Genomic DNA, 17979 nt, shown 5'->3' with positions numbered 1-17979 from the left:
TTTCTGGATTTTCCTGATTGAGTTTTGAAAGTTTGTATTTCTCTAGGAATTTATCCATTTCATCCAGGTTGTCCAGCTTCCTGTCATATAGTTGTTCATAGTATTGCCTTACAATCCTTTGTATTTCTGTTGGTTTAATTGTTATTTCACCTCTTTAGTCTCTAATTTTGTTTATTTGGGTCCTCTCTCTTTGTTTCTTGATGAGTCTGGCTAAAAAAGGTTCATCAATCTTGTTTATCTTTTCAGAGAACAGCTCTTGTTTTCATTGATCTTTCATATTGTTTTTTTAGTCTCTATGTCATTTATTTCTGTTCTGATCTTTATTATTTCTTTTCTTCTACTTACTCTGGACTTTTCTTGTTGTTCTCTTTCTAAATTTTTAAGTTGTAGGGTTAAAGAGTCTATTAGAAGTTTTTCCTGTTTTTTTGAGGTAGGCTTATAGTGCTATGAACTTCTCAGGACTGCTTTCATCGTGTCCCATAGATTTGGAGTTGTGTGTTCATTTCCATTTGTTTCCAGGAAGTTTTTTATTTCTTTCTTAACCTCTTTGGTAACCCATTCATTGTTTAAAAACACACTTTTCAGTCTCCAGGTGTTTAAATGTCTTTAGTTTTTTTATTGTAGTTGATTTCTAATTTCAAGCCACTGTGATCCGAGAAGATGCTTGATATGATTTCAATCTTCTCGAACTTATAGAGACTTATTTTGTGTCCTAACATGTGGCCTATCTTTGGGAACGTACCATGTGCACTCGAGAAGAATATATTCTTCAGCTTTGGGGTTGAATGTTCTGTAAATGTAGATTAAATCCATCTGATCTTGTGTGTCATTTAAGGTCACTGTTTCCTTGTTGATTTTTCTGTCTGGAAGACCTATCCAGTGAAGTCAGTGGGGTGTTAAAGTACCTGAGTGTGACTGTTTTTCTGTCAATTTCTTCCTTAAAGTCCTCTAGAAGTGTTTTTATAAATTTATGTGCTTCTGTATTGGGTGCATATATGTTTATTAGGGTTATATATCCTTTTGCTGGATTGATCCCTTTTTAATGACTTCAGGATTCAAAAAGTAGGGAATTCTCATAACTAGTTTGAAATCATAGTCTTGGATAGTAATGTTATTTTCACATATATTTCAGATTTCAAAAATTTTTATGATTTTTAGTTTATTAAAATCTATGTATGATTTTATTTTTAGTCCTACGGTGTAATAAGTGGGATTTTGCAGTAATCTTATCATTTAAATGCTCCTGGTTTAATTAATGTGCCTCAATATAGTTTTGACCTAGGATTTGCTCTAATAGAATAATAGTTAAGCACTTCAGCATTTATACTTATCTTAATTTTTATTTAGAATGATGGAGAAATATTAGCACAACGTTGTGCCAGTAGTAGGGATTTTAATAGGGAGTGGCACAAGTTCCCCAATATATGCCTAGTAAGAGTGACAAACAAGGAGAATGGAAGAATAGTATTTGAAGAAAGAGGAGCTGAGATTTCCTAGAATTGTAGGGTAGCATGAGTCCTCAGATTAAACGTACACTAGTCACAAGTAGGATGAATAAAAATAAGTGTACAACATAGAGAAACTGAAGAATATCAAGAATAAAGAGAAAAATATTAAAGGCTATCAGAGATGGAAGGCAGATTCCATACAAAGGAGCACTCAAGACTGACAGCAGACTTGTCATTATTACAGTGGATGGGAGAAAACAGTATTGTCTTCATGACCTGAGAGAAATTAATTCTTGGTCTAGAATTTTATCCTCAGAAAAACTATTAAAATGCATAAATAGATGTTTTCATAATTAGAAAGATTTAGGGTAAACTTTTAAAAAATGAACCCAGAGGAAAAGTGTGGAATACACAATAACAGTGAGCACAGATGTTGATAGAAATTAAAAGATGGTATATCAGCTACTGACTATTAGAAAAGTTTTTGGTGTTATAAAAAATAATGCTGAAGCTCTAAATTATAGGAAGTATTCAGTGGGAGGAGGTTAAAACTCTGAACAACTTTAGACTTTGCTTAAAAAAATATACTGTGGTAATCATCAAAAGAATATAATCTATAGCTTCCAAACAAGTGGAAAGACAAAACAAGAGGATCAAAAACCTTATTAATCCAATAGAAGACAGAAAAGGAGAAATTTGTAAATGAAATAATAGGAAATTAAAAGTACAAATGTTAACAATAATTTAAAAGTACAAATGCTAACAATAAAAGTACAATAATTTGTGATTATTGATATGTTTGTAACATATCAATAATCACAAAAACCACAAGTGGATTAAACCAGGAGTTGCCAGCTTTTTTCTCTAAAGGATCAGATAAACATTTTAGGTGTTGTGAGCCACATACAGTTTCTGCATTTTTCCTTGAAAAACTTGAAAACCATTCTTATCATGCAAGCCATACAAAAACAAATTTCAGGTCAGATTTGGCCTATGAGAGTAGAGTAGTTGGTCAATACTCTGGTCTGAACTTCTAACAGACAAAAATATTCAGATTGGATTTTTTTAGGCCAGCTATACAGTTCTTACCAGAAAAGAGTCTAAAAAACATAAAAGGTGTATAATAAAGGGTGGGGAAAGATACAACAATGGATATGTTAACCAAAAGAAAGGTAGCTGGCAGACCTGGAGGCAAGGGTTTGCGTCATTGTTGGAAAATAAAGCTGGAACCTTAAATAATATAGGAAGGTTGAAGAAGAGATCACAGCAGAGATTACATTTAGCACTAAACACATAATACATAATCAGCTACAGTTCTGGTGCATAGAGGTGAATTTGTAGCATGAAACACCTTTATTAAGAAAAAGTATATTAAAAATAAACTAGTGATTGGATTAAGAAGCTAGAAAAAGAATATAAAATGAATTAAAGAAATGTAAAATAAAAGAAATAATTTCAAAACTAGGAATTAATTAAGTAAAAAATAAAGGAACAGTAGAGGAGATAAACAGAACCGAAAACTAATAACTTGAAAAAAACTTAAAAAATTATGAGAGGACTCAAGAAAGAAAAAAGGCACAGATTTATATTATTAGCATTGAAATAAGGGGCTTCCTGCACACATAGTTTTTAAACCATAAATGATTACTGTGAACAAATTTATGTCCAAAATTTAAATATTTAGATAAAAATTATATTTAAAAAATCACAAAAATTAACTGAATAAAAACTTGGACAGCATAATTAGCCTAATACATTGATGAACTAAAGCAGTAGTCAGAAAGGACTTTCTTCCCCATGAAGAAGACACCACGTACTGATGATTTTACAGCTGAGTGTATCTTTAAGGTACAGATAATCTCCAATTTATACACATTATTTCAGGGAATTGGACAAGGGAAAAAGCCACAAGCTCAATTTTAAACCTAGTGTACTCTTGAGACCAGGGAAAATATAAGAAAACTATAGACTCATTTTACGAGCACAGAGGCAAAACATTCTAAATAAAATAGCAAATCAAATTCAGCAGTGTTTATGTTCAGGTTGGGTTCATCTCAGGAATGGAAGGATGGTTTTAGAAGGGATTCCAAAATATTTTGATATAATATACTACATTAAGAGATTAAGAAAATTTTTATGATTATTTCAGTAATTCCAGAAAAATCATTTGATTAAAATATCAACATCTGTCATGATTTTGAAACACCTTAGCCAACTAGGAATACAAGAGAAGGTTCTTTACCTAATACTCAAAATCTAAGTAATGTTTTTATTGATGAGACTTTGGAGCAGGGATGAGGAACCTTTTTTCTGCCAAGGGCCATTTGAATATTTATAACATCATTTACCGGCCATATAAAATTGTCAACTTAAAAATTAGCTATGAAAAAAGCTCCTAGGTTGATTGAATTTTGAGTCTGACCTGCTGTTGCCTTGGCAGGGCCAGACCAAATGATTTCTCACGCCATATACTGCCCTTGGGCCAGATGTTCCCCACCCCTGCCTTAGAGGCATTCTCATTAAAGTCAGGGACAAAATTAAATGTATTTCATGTCACCACTTCTATTCAACAATGTACTAGAGGTTCTAGGCAATTTAATAGATGGATAAAAACATAAAAGTACAAGAATTGGAAAAAAAGACAAAAGGCATATTTAATAACCTAAGAAGTTACAGTATTTCCAGTAATGAACCAATATAAAAATCTAAAACTAATTTGAAAGTTGAGTCTAGATTTTTGGATATGAGCTCAGCATAATCTATAACATTTCTAATAATCCATTAGAAAAGCAATATAAAAAATAGTTTGTGCAGTGACTACAAAATCTATAGTTTATCTAAGGATAAATCCAACAAAGATGTGCAAGATATGCCCGGCCGGGCGTGGCTCAGCTGTTGAGCATCGACCTAGGATCCAGGCGATCGGGGTTCAATTACTGGTCAGGGCACATGCCCGGGTTGTGGGCTTGACCAATGTCTCTCTCACCATTGATGTTTCTATCTCTCTGTCTCCCTCTCCTTTCCTCTCTCTGAAATCAGTAAAGATATATTTAAAACAAAACAAAAAAACTTTCTAAAAAAAAAGATGTGCAAGATAATTAGAAAAAAATAAAGCATTCAATAATGAAGTAATAGAAGTCTCAAGTAAATGGAGAAGTCCTGAATAACACTCATGTTTGGGAATTGTAAGACTCACTATAATAAAGATGGTGATTGTCTCCAAGTTAATTTATAAATTCAATTTAAAATCTCATTCCATTTAAAATATCATCAGAGTTTTATATAGAACTTGACAAGAGCCCTTAACATTCATATGGTAAAGGACAGAATAGCCAAAATACCTTTAAAGAAGAACAAGGTGGGGAAGAGAACAGTACTTTTTATAAAATTATAATAGTTAATACAGTGTGATTTGGGCACAGATATAGACAAGGTATCCAGTGGATAGAATACAGAGCTCAGTTCCATGAATACAGGGAAACTTAATATTTGTCAGGAGTTGCATTACTGATCAGTGGGGTATTAAAATGGTGGTGGAAAAATTAGTTATCTGTATGAAAAAAGATAAAATGTAATTCTTACCTCATTTTCCAGACTGGATTAAAAACTAAATTTGTAGAGCAGCTTTTAAAAAATTTAGAAGATAGCATAAAAGAATGTCCTTAAGACCTGAAGGAGATGAGTTCTTAAACATATACAAAAGCAATCGGAAAGAATTGATAAATTTGACTCCTTTAAAATATTAAACCCCTTTGCCCGGCCGGGCATGGCTCAGCGGTTGAGCGTCGACCTAGGATCCAGGCGATCCAGGTTCGATTCCCGGTCAGGGCACATGCCCGAGTTGCAGGCTCGCAACCGATCAGTGACTCGCTCATCATTGATGTTTCTATCCCTCTCTGTCCCTCTCCCTTCCTCTCTCTGAAATCAATAAAGATATATTTTAAAAAATAATAAATAAAATAAAATAAAATATTAAACCCCTTTATAAAAGTTATTATAAATAAAGTTAAGGTAAAACATACTGAAAGAAAATATTTATAATACATATAGCTGACAAGGGGTTTTCATAGTATATAATGATTGTCTAAAATTAAAGAGAGAAAGAGAAAGAAATAGTTCAATAAAAAAAAATTGGCAAAGGGTTTTCTTTGGTGGGGAGAGGGAAAGATGAGTAAGTGGAGCACAGAGGATTTTTAGACTAGTGATAGATACATGTTGTTACACATTTGTCCGAACCCATAGAATATACAACACCAAATGTGAACCATAATGGAAACTATGGATGTTGGATGATAATGTAGGATTGGTGTAGGCTCATCAATTGTAACAAATGTACCAGTTTTACTGGGGGTAGGGTGTTAATAATGAATGTGTGGTATATGAGAAACCTTTGTACCTTCCCTTCAATTTTGCTATGAACATTAAACTACTCTAAAAAATAAAGTCTTCATTTTTTAAAAATAGGCAAAGTTATATGAGATGGCAATTTAGAGAAAAGGATTGCCTAATGACCAACAAAAAATGAAAAACTGTTCAACTTTTACTAGTAATCAGAGAAATGCAAAATAAAAAATAAGTTGCCATTTCATATCATGAGATTAGAAAAATATTTACAGCCTGACAATACCAAATGGTGACTTGGATGTGGAGCAAGGAGAACTTTTAAATATTTTTGTTGGAAATGTTAATTTGTACAAAATATTTGGAGAATAATTTGACAATGTCTAGTGGAGATCAAACTCTGTTAATTTAACGTCCCAGCATTCCAGCCCTAGATGCAGGTCCTTCGTAGAGGAACTTTTGACACTGTCACATAGCACATTTGTACAGGAATGTTCATTATAGCAGTGCTATTAATCTTAAAGTCACTTGAATTTTCATCAATAGGAAAATGGATAAGCAAATCGTGATACAAGCAAGCAAAAATGAACATTATACAACTTAAACTGGAACCACAGGTATGAACATGGATTAATCTGAAAAACAATGTAGAAGGAAAAAAATGTAGGATGATTATGTAGAATATAGTGTTATTTATATAAAGTTTATAATACTTCAAAACAATCCTATACATTATTATGGGGTAAATATGTAGTAGAGCACAAAAACTTCCATGAGAAAGATAAACACCAAATTACCGACAAAATTATGTTAGTGATGGAGTGAGGTGAATAGGATCCAGGAAGCTTACATAGGGGGCTCCCACTTTATCTGCAGTATTTAATTTCTTAAAAGAAAAATGCAGAGCAAATATGGTAATGTGTCCAAATTTGATACAGCATATAAGTGTTTTCTGTTTTAATTTATGTACTTCTCTATGCCTATTTATTCAAAATTAATATCTAGCATGTGCCACGCTGTGTTAAGAACTAGGGATGTGAATCTAAGAGGGAAGGGGGGAGGGGCGGGAAGAGATTAACCAAAGAACTTATATGCATATATGCATAACATTTGGACACAGACAATAGTGAGGTTAAGGCGAGTGTGGGGTGGAGGGGGTCAATGGGGGAATAAAAGGTGACATCTGTAATACTTTTAACAATAAAAAAAAAATTTTTTAAGTTGCTTTAAAGAAGAAAGAACTATTGATAGAGCACTGAACAAAAAACAACAACAAAATCTTTAGCCTCATAGAACTTATATTCTAGAGAGTGTTTAAAATATTTTATATTTTTTAAAAGGAAAGAAAAAAAGTGCCTAACCAGGTATTCAGTTGGTTAGAGCATCATCCTGAGAAGCCAAAGTTGTGGGTTTTGATCGCTGGTCAGGTCACATACAAGAATCAGCCTATGAATGCATAAATAAGTGGAACAACAAATCAATATTTCTCTTTTTCCCTCTCTCCCTCTCTCTAAAAAATAATAAATAAAAAAATTTTAAATGGAAAAAGGAGTAAGAATAAAATGAAGTGTATACAACTTTTTTGAGAAAGAGTGGTTGGAATTGTGTAGGTTTCAGTTGATTAGTGATCTATCCAGTAAAATGATTTTCTGTAGTGAGATTCAACTGCCAGATTGCAAGCAAGTAGAAGAGAAGCAACTGAATTGGTCCAAAATTGAAGTTTTGCCAAGTAATTAAAAGGAAAGGCACAGAGAGGATTCTGGGAAGATGGCAGAGTAGGAAGCACCAGGAATATGTCCCCCTACCTAGACAACTGCACTGGCAGAATCTGTTCAATATAAGTATTTTGGAACTCTGGAATCTAGCAACTTCCAGGGGAAGGCTTGGACAGTAAATTGTGGTTAAATTCAATCAATTTTAGCACATAGCATGGTATCAGCTACCCTTGCTCCACCTCTCTGCCCCCCACATCCTGCCCTCCCTGGGAAGCCGATATGCTCGAGATCCTAGAGCAGCTTGAGCAGCTTGAGAAGCTTTCAGGAGTCAGGGTGATCAACATTGGGGATCTGTGTTCTGGTTGCTACTTGCTGCTTCTGATCACAGAGGTGCAAACAAAGAGACCAGGAAGCCATTGTAGCAAGCCCCTTCCTCTTTGGCTGAAGTGATTTTCAGGGCATTTAGAGAGCCAGTGCCTCCTCCCATTTTATTTTTCTCTTTTTCCTCCTTTGGGAGCCTGACATTATTCAAAATCAACTGTGACTGTGAATATATGGGGACACTTAGAAAGTTACCACACATACCCAGAAAAAGGTGCAGATTCAAAAAAGATGTGAGATCCCCCTCGGCTATGGAGAGAAACTGATTTCCAGAGTTACCACATCATTAGATTCAAATGTCAAGTTTTAAACAACAAATCACAAGGCATACAAAGAAACAGGAAAGTATCATCATTCAAAGAAAAAAATTAAAAAAAAAAAAAGTCCCAGAGAAACACCAGATGGTAGACTTACTAGACAAAGATTTAAAACAACTGTATTAAAGATGTTCAAAGAACTAAAGGAGAAGGTCAAGAAAACAATGTATGAACTAAATGGAGATGATAGATGATGATGATAGATGATAGATGATGATAGATAGATGATAGATGATAGATAGATAGATAGATAGATAGATAGATAGATAGATAGATAGATAGATGATAGATAGATAGATAGATAGATAGATAGATGATAGATAGATGATAGGTGATAGATAGCTAGATAGCTAGATAGCTAGATAGCTAGATAGCTAGAGAGGTAGCTAGCTAGCTAGCTAGCTAGCTAGATAGATAGATAGATAGATAGATGATAGATAGATAGATAGATAGATAGATAGATAGATAGATAGATAGATAGATGATAGATGATAGATAGATAGATAGATAGATAGATAGATAGATAGATAGATGATAGATAGATGATAGATAGATAGATAGATAGATAGATAGATAGATAGATAGATAGATGATAGATAGATAGATAGATGATAGATGATAGATAGATGATAGATAGATAGATAGATAGATAGATAGATAGATAGATAGATAGATGATAGATAGATAGATAGATGATAGATGATAGATAGATGATGATAGATAGATGATAGATAGATAGATGATAGATAGATAGATGATAGATAGATAGATAGATAGATAGATAGATAGATAGATAGATAGATAGATAGATAGATGATAGATAGATGATAGATAGATATTGGAAAAAAAGAAAATAGAAATTCTAGATGACACATGGAAGCAACACAAGTGTCCAGATAAGCAAAGTGTGATATATACACATCATAGATTGTTATTGAGTCTTAAAAAAGAAGGCAATTCCGACACATGCTACATTGTGGAAGAACTTTACTGTCAGTATGGAAGTTCAATATTACTTTTGTTGCTCAGTGATTTTTGAAGAAATTGAGTAGTTTCAGGGTGATTTTTTAATTTTCTAAACTGCATCCCTATTCCCACCTAAGGCATGCCTCTTTGTATTAGCTACTACAGTATTTTTTAAAGTGTTTGAGGCATTTCTTTAACTTACATACAACCCAAAATGTTGGTGCTTTGTATGGATCACAAGTGCAGCATTTCTTAATTCTTTCGATTATTTGTCACAATTGTATTTTAAAAAACCAAATATGTACGGCATGAAAACATTATAACCTTTTTTGCATAGTTTAAACTCCAAGATAACTGGGGGGGGGAAACTGTGCTAAATGTAATAAGCCAGTCACAAAAAGACAAATAGTATATGATTATACTTACACAAAATACCTAGAGTACTCACCATCATAAACATGGAAAGTAAACTAGTGATTGCCAGGCACAAGCAGGAGGGTGAAATGGAAAGTTAGTGTTTAATGGGTTCAGAGTTTCAGTTTTGCAAGATGAAAAGAGTTTTGGAGATGGATGGTGGTAATGGCTGCACAATGTCACGAATGTACTTAATGCTATTGAATTGTACATTTAAAAATAGATAAGATGGTGAGTTTTATTTATTTTTTGCTACAATTGAAAAAATGGGGACAAAGGTACAAGCGTCAGGGAGCTTAGAATATTGGCAAGAGAATAGTTGAAATAATGGGTCATGGATTTCAAGATGGATATGAGGGAAGTTGCAAAAGATTGGGAGAAAGTGGAGAAGTCAGTGGGCCGAAAGTTCAGTTGAGATTGCAGAAAGGGAGTGGTAGTGGGGTTATCTGAGCAGGCAAGGTGGGAGGACAAAATGCTATTGGAAAGGCTTAAACTGGTAATGATTTTGGAGTGGAGCATTTTTTCCCCACTTAATGATATACCCTGGATGTTTTTCCATTTCAAAGTCATAGCTCTATCTCATGCATATTAACATGCTATTCCATTTTATAGATGTGTCATAATTTAATTAAGCAATATCTTAGTGTAAACATTATTTTAAATTATAGTGACGTGTTTATTATTTAAATTAATAAATTATGATCCTTACAGAAATCCTCACCCAGAAAAGTCTGACCTCGTTGAGACCAGGGGAAGAAAAGAAGACCTAAGTTCCAGAGAAACTCAAGACTAAAGCTACTGACTGGTGCCCTCTCTAAGGAGAAGGCCCAACCTCTAGTTGGGCATCCTGGAATTCCTCTGCACACTCAACTGTGTTGTGAGAGAGATCAGGTTACACTAACTTGCCCATTAGTGTATATGAATTACTTAGTTAATGCAACAAAATTCAGTGAGTTTCTTCTGTGTGAAAAGAACTGTATCAGGAACTGGAAATGTGAAAGTGCTCTCAAATATAGAAGGCACTATTAGATAAGGGCATAAATTATTATAATACAAAGTGAAAGCAGAAGCAGATTTAGCATGAAGTGATTGAAGCTCAAGTGTTAGTGCCCCTCACTTCCGGGGACCACTTCTAGGTTGGGAGAGACTCTATGAACATACTTACTTATGTGGTCATACATTTTTGTAAAATTTGCAAAAGTGAGATTTTATAAAAACCTGCAGTTAGTTAAACTGTCTCTTTCCTCTCTTACTTCCTACCTGTTGGCATGGCTAAGGATATTTTTGAGATGTAGCAAAACAAGTTATATTGAGAACACAGATGAGTTTATTAAATATATTTATGGGACTCACAAATACTTCATTTTAGAATAAACTTATTACCAGCTGCACAAGTATAGGAGTGATTTCTAGAAATGTCTCATGACCCCCTATGCTAACTCATTGGATGTTCATGGCATAAGGGTATAGAACAGAGGCTTTATCATGGCAGAAACATGCCCTGTGGCACTCAGCACAGGAAGCAGGTGGCTACTGGAGGGAACACAAAGTTTGAAGTGCGTGGAGCCAAAAGCTAGTCTGAGGAAAATTCTTCTAATCAGACATGAAAAACTGTAAACAGAGGGTTTGATTCTTGGCAGTGCCTGGTCAAAACAGAACTATCTGAAGTCAGGAATATTCTCAATAACACAGCATAAATAGTTATACAATTATACATACACCATACATTTTTTTCTTATCATTGGTAATTGCATAAAAACACAGAATGTGTAGGTATCTAGGGACAATCTGGTGGCGGTATGACAAAGAGTATTTGTATATGTAAAGATGTATGTTTTATTTATTTCAGTTATCAACAATAAAACAATTGTGACCAAATATTACAGAGTAAAGACTGAATTATCTTTCCATTTTCTCTATAGAAAATATTACAATTAAGTAATTCCAACAAGTAGTTACTTAATGAAAATGTTATTTTTCTAGATTTTGTAATGCTTGTTGTATTCATTAAATTGTTAAAAATTTTATTTTGTTGTGATTTCCTTATTCTAAATAAACATTCATCTTCATATGTAATTTTGTACTAATCACTTCCCCTTATTTTTCCTAAAGAGGTCCCCCTTAAGTGTTTAAAATTCAGGCCTTATTGAACCTGGATCCACCCCTGTACAAAGTAATAAGCTTGATAAGACAAAAATATAAAGACTAAGGGACTTCTGAAAAGGAAGAAATTATTAATAATGATCAGGGAAGGGTTTTAATCTAAGCCCTGATCAAGTGGAAGAATTTGAATTCAGAGGTATGGCAAATGGTGTTCTAAAGAAAGATGGGAATTCTTCATAACTTTTTCATAATTTCTGTTCTGGGTCTACCACTCAAATATTGACACACACCCTTCTCTGCTCTCATATCCTTTCTGATTCCATATCTAAAAACATTTTCTAATGATACTTTGTGGACATAGGTTCAAGTAGAAAATTAGTGGGAACTTGGTGGGTGTTCAAGGAAGCAAATTTCCTAGAGTAGATTCTGGGTAGGAGTTCAAACCGAGAGAAATGTGATGATTCTGTAATGGAATCCAGACCCTATTGCATGAATTAGGTAGACACAAAACAAACTCTCTTCCCTACTCTTGACTTATGGTACAATTAGTGAATAGGAGTCAGAGAAAGTTTTATTTATTTATTTTTTAAATATATCTTTATTGATTTCAGAGAGAGGAAGGAAGAGGGGGAGAGAGAGTTGAAACATCAATGATGAGAGAGTCATCATTGATTGGCTGCGAGCCCGCAACCAGGGCATGTGCCCTGATTGGGAATCAAACTGTGATCTCCTGGATCCTAGGTTGATGCTCAAGCATTGAGCTATGCCTGGCCTGGTGAGGAACTTTTATTTTTAAACTCTAGGCTGGAGTCATCTTCATTCATTCATACGAAGAAAACATAGTATGCAGAAGCCAAGGGCAAGAAGAGATCTTCCTATGGAGCAGTATGGCTAGATACCATAATATCATATCCATGACTTGAGAAGATAGTGTGTGTGCATGTATGTGTGAGAGATACAGAGAGATGGAGATGGAGATGGAGATGGATACCAACCATGTCCTCTAGGCATGGGTAGAGTATCCCTGAAGGAAGTGCCTGCTGCTATCTATGTCTGCAGTCACTTCCTTCCCCATCTGGAGCCACTTCTCCCACTGGCAGGCTCAGCCTTCCATAGGTCTGGTGACTCATGGAGCAGTTCAAGGGGTCCTCAACTTTGGATGACTCAGCTTTGAGTGAGCTTACCATGAACCTAGCTAGCATCAGCTGGGAGAAGGGAGTGCCAGAGACAGAGGGTCAGTCCATGGGATCTGGGAAACAAGGCTGGAGACAGGCAGACAGCTGAGCAGTTGCTGAGTGGTCGAAGGAAGAACTGAGAGTCATAACTCCTGGAGATGGGAATACAGGGGTATGAATTTTCACAATGACTTTCCTCTTGGCAGGGCTGATGCTACAGGCCCTGCTCAAGTGCAGCAATGCCCTTGTCATCTGACCAGTCCTTCCCTAGCCTGGTGCCTCAGTTCCAGTGACTGGGCTTTTGCTTTGTGCTAATGACTAATCTCCTGCTTTCTACTCACTCCTGACTTTGTTTTCCAGGCCCCTCAGGATTGGTGGCTGAGCCTGGGATTTCTGAGGCATGTTAGCTGTGGCCAGAATGATCCACATCAGTTTTTCTCAGTACAGGGATTGTATATTATCCTGTCCAGGCCCCATCTTGTCCTGTCAGCCTCTCAGCCATATGCCTCTTGTAAGATTTCTGATGGCAATGTAGAAGACACACTTCAGAATACTTGCCAGGTGTTAAACCCTGGGTTATTGACTTTCATATTTGCCATTTAATGCAATTTCCTCCTTACAACTGTCCTCCAAGATAGGGATCATCTGTTTTACAGGTAAGTAAGCAGAGACTCAGGTTGTACCTCATATAGGTCCCATGGATGATCATCTTCACTCTGGCTTTATCCCTCTTTATCCTACTTTTATGAAATGTGCTTTCTTTGCCATTCTTCAGAATTGGGCATAATAACATCTACAGGATTGTTTTGAAGGTTAATTCCTCAATATGAAAGTGCCTGGCACATTGTAAATACATAACAGATAATAATTTCCTTATTTCATCATATTCTGACTCCTGCATAGAAAACCATACTTTGCTGACAGTATTTAGGCATGGCACATGTCTAGTACAGCACTGGAGCACATAGAAGGTTGTAGAAAATGTTGAATAGATGAATTAGTGGATGGTCAATGGAAGCTTTAGAATTCATTTAGGGTTTGCAAAAACCTGAAGACCATTCTTTTCTCCCTACACTGTGCTCCTCCTAACTGCCTACTATTTGGGTCTATAATCTGAATATCAAACCTGATTTTTGCTGGATTTCTCTTCACTTGCAGCTGAACCTTTTCAGCTCATCCTCACATGTCCACAAGAACGTGTTTCTCTGTGTTGTGTGTGCCTACTTGCCAGGTCCCAGGCTCTCCTAGCGTATCTGTACCTTTTCTTTCCAAGTCACCATCTTGATACTCTGGACTAAGAGGGCTGAATAAAAATGTGTAGCTGTGTGAGTAGTCCTGAGGGGCTGATTTACTAAGACATAGACTTGCATAGGACCCAGGTATCACTCAGCTGCTATGTGTCTAGATCTGGGCTGAGCAAGGCCACCTGCTGGCTCAGCACCTTTCCAAATAATTAAGCAATCTACTGAAAGCCTAGAGTTTGGAATCAGAAAAAAATATTTGGGTAGAAGTATAAGTAAGAATTCTATAGATGTGTTTTTCCCTAGCCAGCAGTTCCATTAAGGAAATTTATTTTAGTGTTTGGAAGCATGAAGATTGTAGTTCAGTCATGGACACTTCCAGTCATTATTCAGTCCTCAGTCAGCAGATTCAAAGGAAGCTCAGAGGGAAAAACCCAGGGTTCTGGGCCACCTGTAAGACCTAGGCACAACTGCAGCCATTCCAGGAAGGGGGATACATGACCCCTGCTCTAACTCTGTTGAGCATCTATTAGGTGTCACAAGAATGATACCTGATAATCAAGGCAAAAACTCCCTCCAGACCTTGAGAAATCTCAAAAATTAAGAATCCTGGAAAGAAAGAAAGAAATCTACAGAAAAAAGTCCTTAGAGTAAAGATGGATGCAGTGACCAAGCAATTTCTTTCTCTTAGAGTCCTACTGTCCCACAGCTGGGACACCTGAGTGATTACTAGAGATTCAGCCCCCTCCCCGCCCCAGGCTCTATGATCAATTCCATTTCTGGTCAGGGAGAGTGTAGGAAGCCTTTAGGGATACATTTGGGGGTTTAGCATCAAGTCAGCCTTGCTCTAATGCCCATTGTGATATTGCACTCCTGAATCTGGTAAGTGGGTTATCACTGTCTGCTTTTTGATCAGGCTGAATCTGTGACTCAGAAGTTTGAGACCTGCATCCTTATCTTACTCCTGCATACCTGAGCTCCTCTGTGCCTCTGCATTTTCAGGACCAGAAGCTTGTCTTGCTGTCACAAGAACTTGCAGGAATCAAACTCTTCTGTTGCTTGTGAAGTCTAAAGTAGATTTAACCTGCACAGTGCTGAAATCTTCTAAATCAGCCTGCTTTAACCCATTGGTTCCGCCAAGTTTTGCAACATAACCCCATCATAGTTCCATCCACCCAGACCTGATGTTTGCTCCCTGATCATGAACGAGTACAGTTAGATGGATTAACCCATCCCTACCCAACATTTCTATCTGCATGTGGAAGCCTGTGGCATGGGTGGAAGCTTCTAAAGTAGCAGGATACCCAAAAGTCCTGGGCATATGACTGAGCATGAGAGAAATGACCTCTGCAACTTCTGAGCTAAAACCTCCCAATCATTCCAAGAACACTGCATGTGTTCATTCATATCAGCCTTCAAGGTCTATGTATTATACCATATTCCTTCATATCTAAGAACTGTTCAATTAGTATCTCAAACTGCTGGAGAGCAATAATCTTTTCCCTAAATAATAACTATACAGAGGATCACTTTCAACACTGAGATTTTGTTATTTCAGGAGATCTAAATTAAGCCCTGGAGAAACACTTTACTGGTAATAAATAATCTCCTTTTAATATGCATTATTGCTGAGATAATAGGCTACATCAATATATATTCATGTTATTGTAACTGGAAATTGTACCTGAGAATACTACTTTGTGTGCCAATATTGAGGGAAAACAAATATTAATTTTCATGGTGTCATGATTGGTTTAAATTATCTATTTGAAAATAAAGACATGAATTCACCTTCGATATAATGGATTCATCTGTTTCTCAGACACATTTGATTTTATTAAATTTCTCTCTAAAACAACTTTATATGATAAGACACAGAACAAAACAGCTCATCACTTATCAGTTGATAAATAATACACTGAAAGTAATTAAAAGAAAGTGTCGATGGAATTTTTACATTTTAAAAAAGGAGCTTTAAAATAAACTTTAAAATATTTATCTTGAAGGTTTAAAAAATCTTAGCTCAGATTCTTGTGTTTCTTCCCTGCTGGGCTACATTTCAGAATTTTTAGATTTTTTAAAAATTCTGAATCTTCTATATATTAAAATTTTAAACAAATGTAATCAGTTATCCCAGTGGAAAGTCACAGCCTCTGATTGACTTCTAAAGTTTGATTTGAGTTTTTAATCCACACAAAGGGATTGCCAAAATGGTAACATTCCCCCAGCATCCCTCCCCCCTCTCCCAGGGTTATTAAAGCTTGATTTAAAAAGACATTTGTTCCAAGATAAGTTTAAATCGCATGACAATCATGAAATAATTGACTTTAGGAAAATCTAAAGCTACTCCAAGTCTTTCATTTCCAATTTTATGACCAAGCACCTGTAAAACCCTGTAACTGAGAGGGGATTAATAGGGAGAAAATTGGCCATAAATAATAAAAAAGAAAACAATTTAGAAAAGTGATTTTAAATCCAAGTTAAAGTTTCCCTGACAATAGGTAGTCCAATGAGATTTATAATGGTTAAAATATAAGTGTCTACTAAATAAGCTTTCTAAAAAAAAACTAAACCAACTACGTTCTAGAACTTGTGATATTAAATTAAAAGGACCTTGAGTTTGGAGAACTTTGTAGTGATGGAACAGGAAAAGCATTAATGAATGGAAAATCATTCTATAAGTTTTGGATTTTCTTTGCAAGCCATAGAGCTGATTAATGCTCCCACTGAAGTGGCCAGAACTCGAAGGACCAATATCCCAGAGGAAAGCGATATTGAGTAAAGCTCAACATTTGGCATGAGTTTGTTTTCTGTGAAACATTCAATGAATCTTAAACTGTGCAAGGCAAAGTCTAGGAAACTAAGTGGCAACAACTGAAACAGTGGAATTTTTCAGTCTCATGGAGCCTGGGAAACAATAGTTGGATTTCATAATCTTCCAAAAGGGGAGAAGGCTCTAATAAACACCCAGGCTTTCACTTGGGAATGCTTGGAGGCTACTCCAAACCTGTAGGCAAACCAAGCCTTGTAAAGATTATAACTTCACTTTGAACAATTTAGTTGCTGATTGAATTGAACTCATCTGATCCCATTATCTAGATGCCTCACAGAGCACAAGGGAAAGCCTCTGGAGAAAAACAATACCATCCAAAGCCCTAGAATCTTTTAGTCACAATGTCTATCACTAAATAAAATATAAGGCATACCAAAACACAGAACCCATACATAACTCAGATATTAAAATTGTTAGACGTGTACTTAAAAATATAGTAATGGATGCCTTGGCTGGTTTTGTTCAGTGGTTAGAGCGTCGGCCTGTGGACTGAAGGGTCTCTGGTTTGATTCCAGTAAAGGGCATGTACCTGGGTTGCAGGCTCCACCCTGGCCCCAGTCGGGGTGCTTGTGGGAGGCAGCCAATCAATGTGTGTCTCTGACATCGATATTTATTTCTATCTCTCTTCCACTTTCTCTGAAAACCAATGGAAAAAATATCCTCCGGTGAGGATAAAATTTATATATATATGTACACATATATATGCTTTCTAAAAGAAATTTGAAATTAGTATATACTATATGTATATAGTAATGGAGATTATTGTGTTAGAAAAACATTGAAATCACAATGGAGGATTTAACCAGAGTACTAAATCTAAAAAATAGAACAAACGAAAATTCAAAAACTGAAAAATATAATGTAAATTAATCTGTACATAGATGTACTTTAAAATTACTTATAAACAACTAAAGGGAGGATTCAGAAGTATGAACAACATGTTTAACAAAATTAATCTAGTTAACAGTGCAATTAACAATAATAGAAGTTTTTTCCTGCCTCAGGTCATATTTGCTAAATGTTACCAAAATTGGTCATTTGTTAG

General features: G+C 35.5%; 1 long non-coding RNA gene across 1 annotated transcript in view; it reads left to right on the top strand.

Annotated features, from left to right (window-relative positions):
* Positions 1 to 11883, top strand: part of LOC107524409 (uncharacterized) — a 59320-nt gene extending 47437 nt beyond the window's left edge. Inside the window, exons 2-3 of the long non-coding RNA XR_001601971.2 lie at positions 6336 to 6406; positions 10294 to 11883. This is a non-coding gene — a long non-coding RNA (uncharacterized LOC107524409). The remainder of the gene's footprint in view (positions 1 to 6335; positions 6407 to 10293) is intronic.
* The last annotated feature ends 6096 nt before the right edge of the window (positions 11884 to 17979 follow it).

This window comes from Miniopterus natalensis, chromosome 1, assembly GCF_054644295.1.
Source record: "Miniopterus natalensis isolate mMinNat1 chromosome 1, mMinNat1.hap1, whole genome shotgun sequence".
In the NCBI taxonomy this organism is placed as follows: Eukaryota; Metazoa; Chordata; class Mammalia; order Chiroptera; family Miniopteridae; genus Miniopterus; species Miniopterus natalensis.
This window is presented reverse-complemented; position numbering and strand designations above follow the sequence as displayed.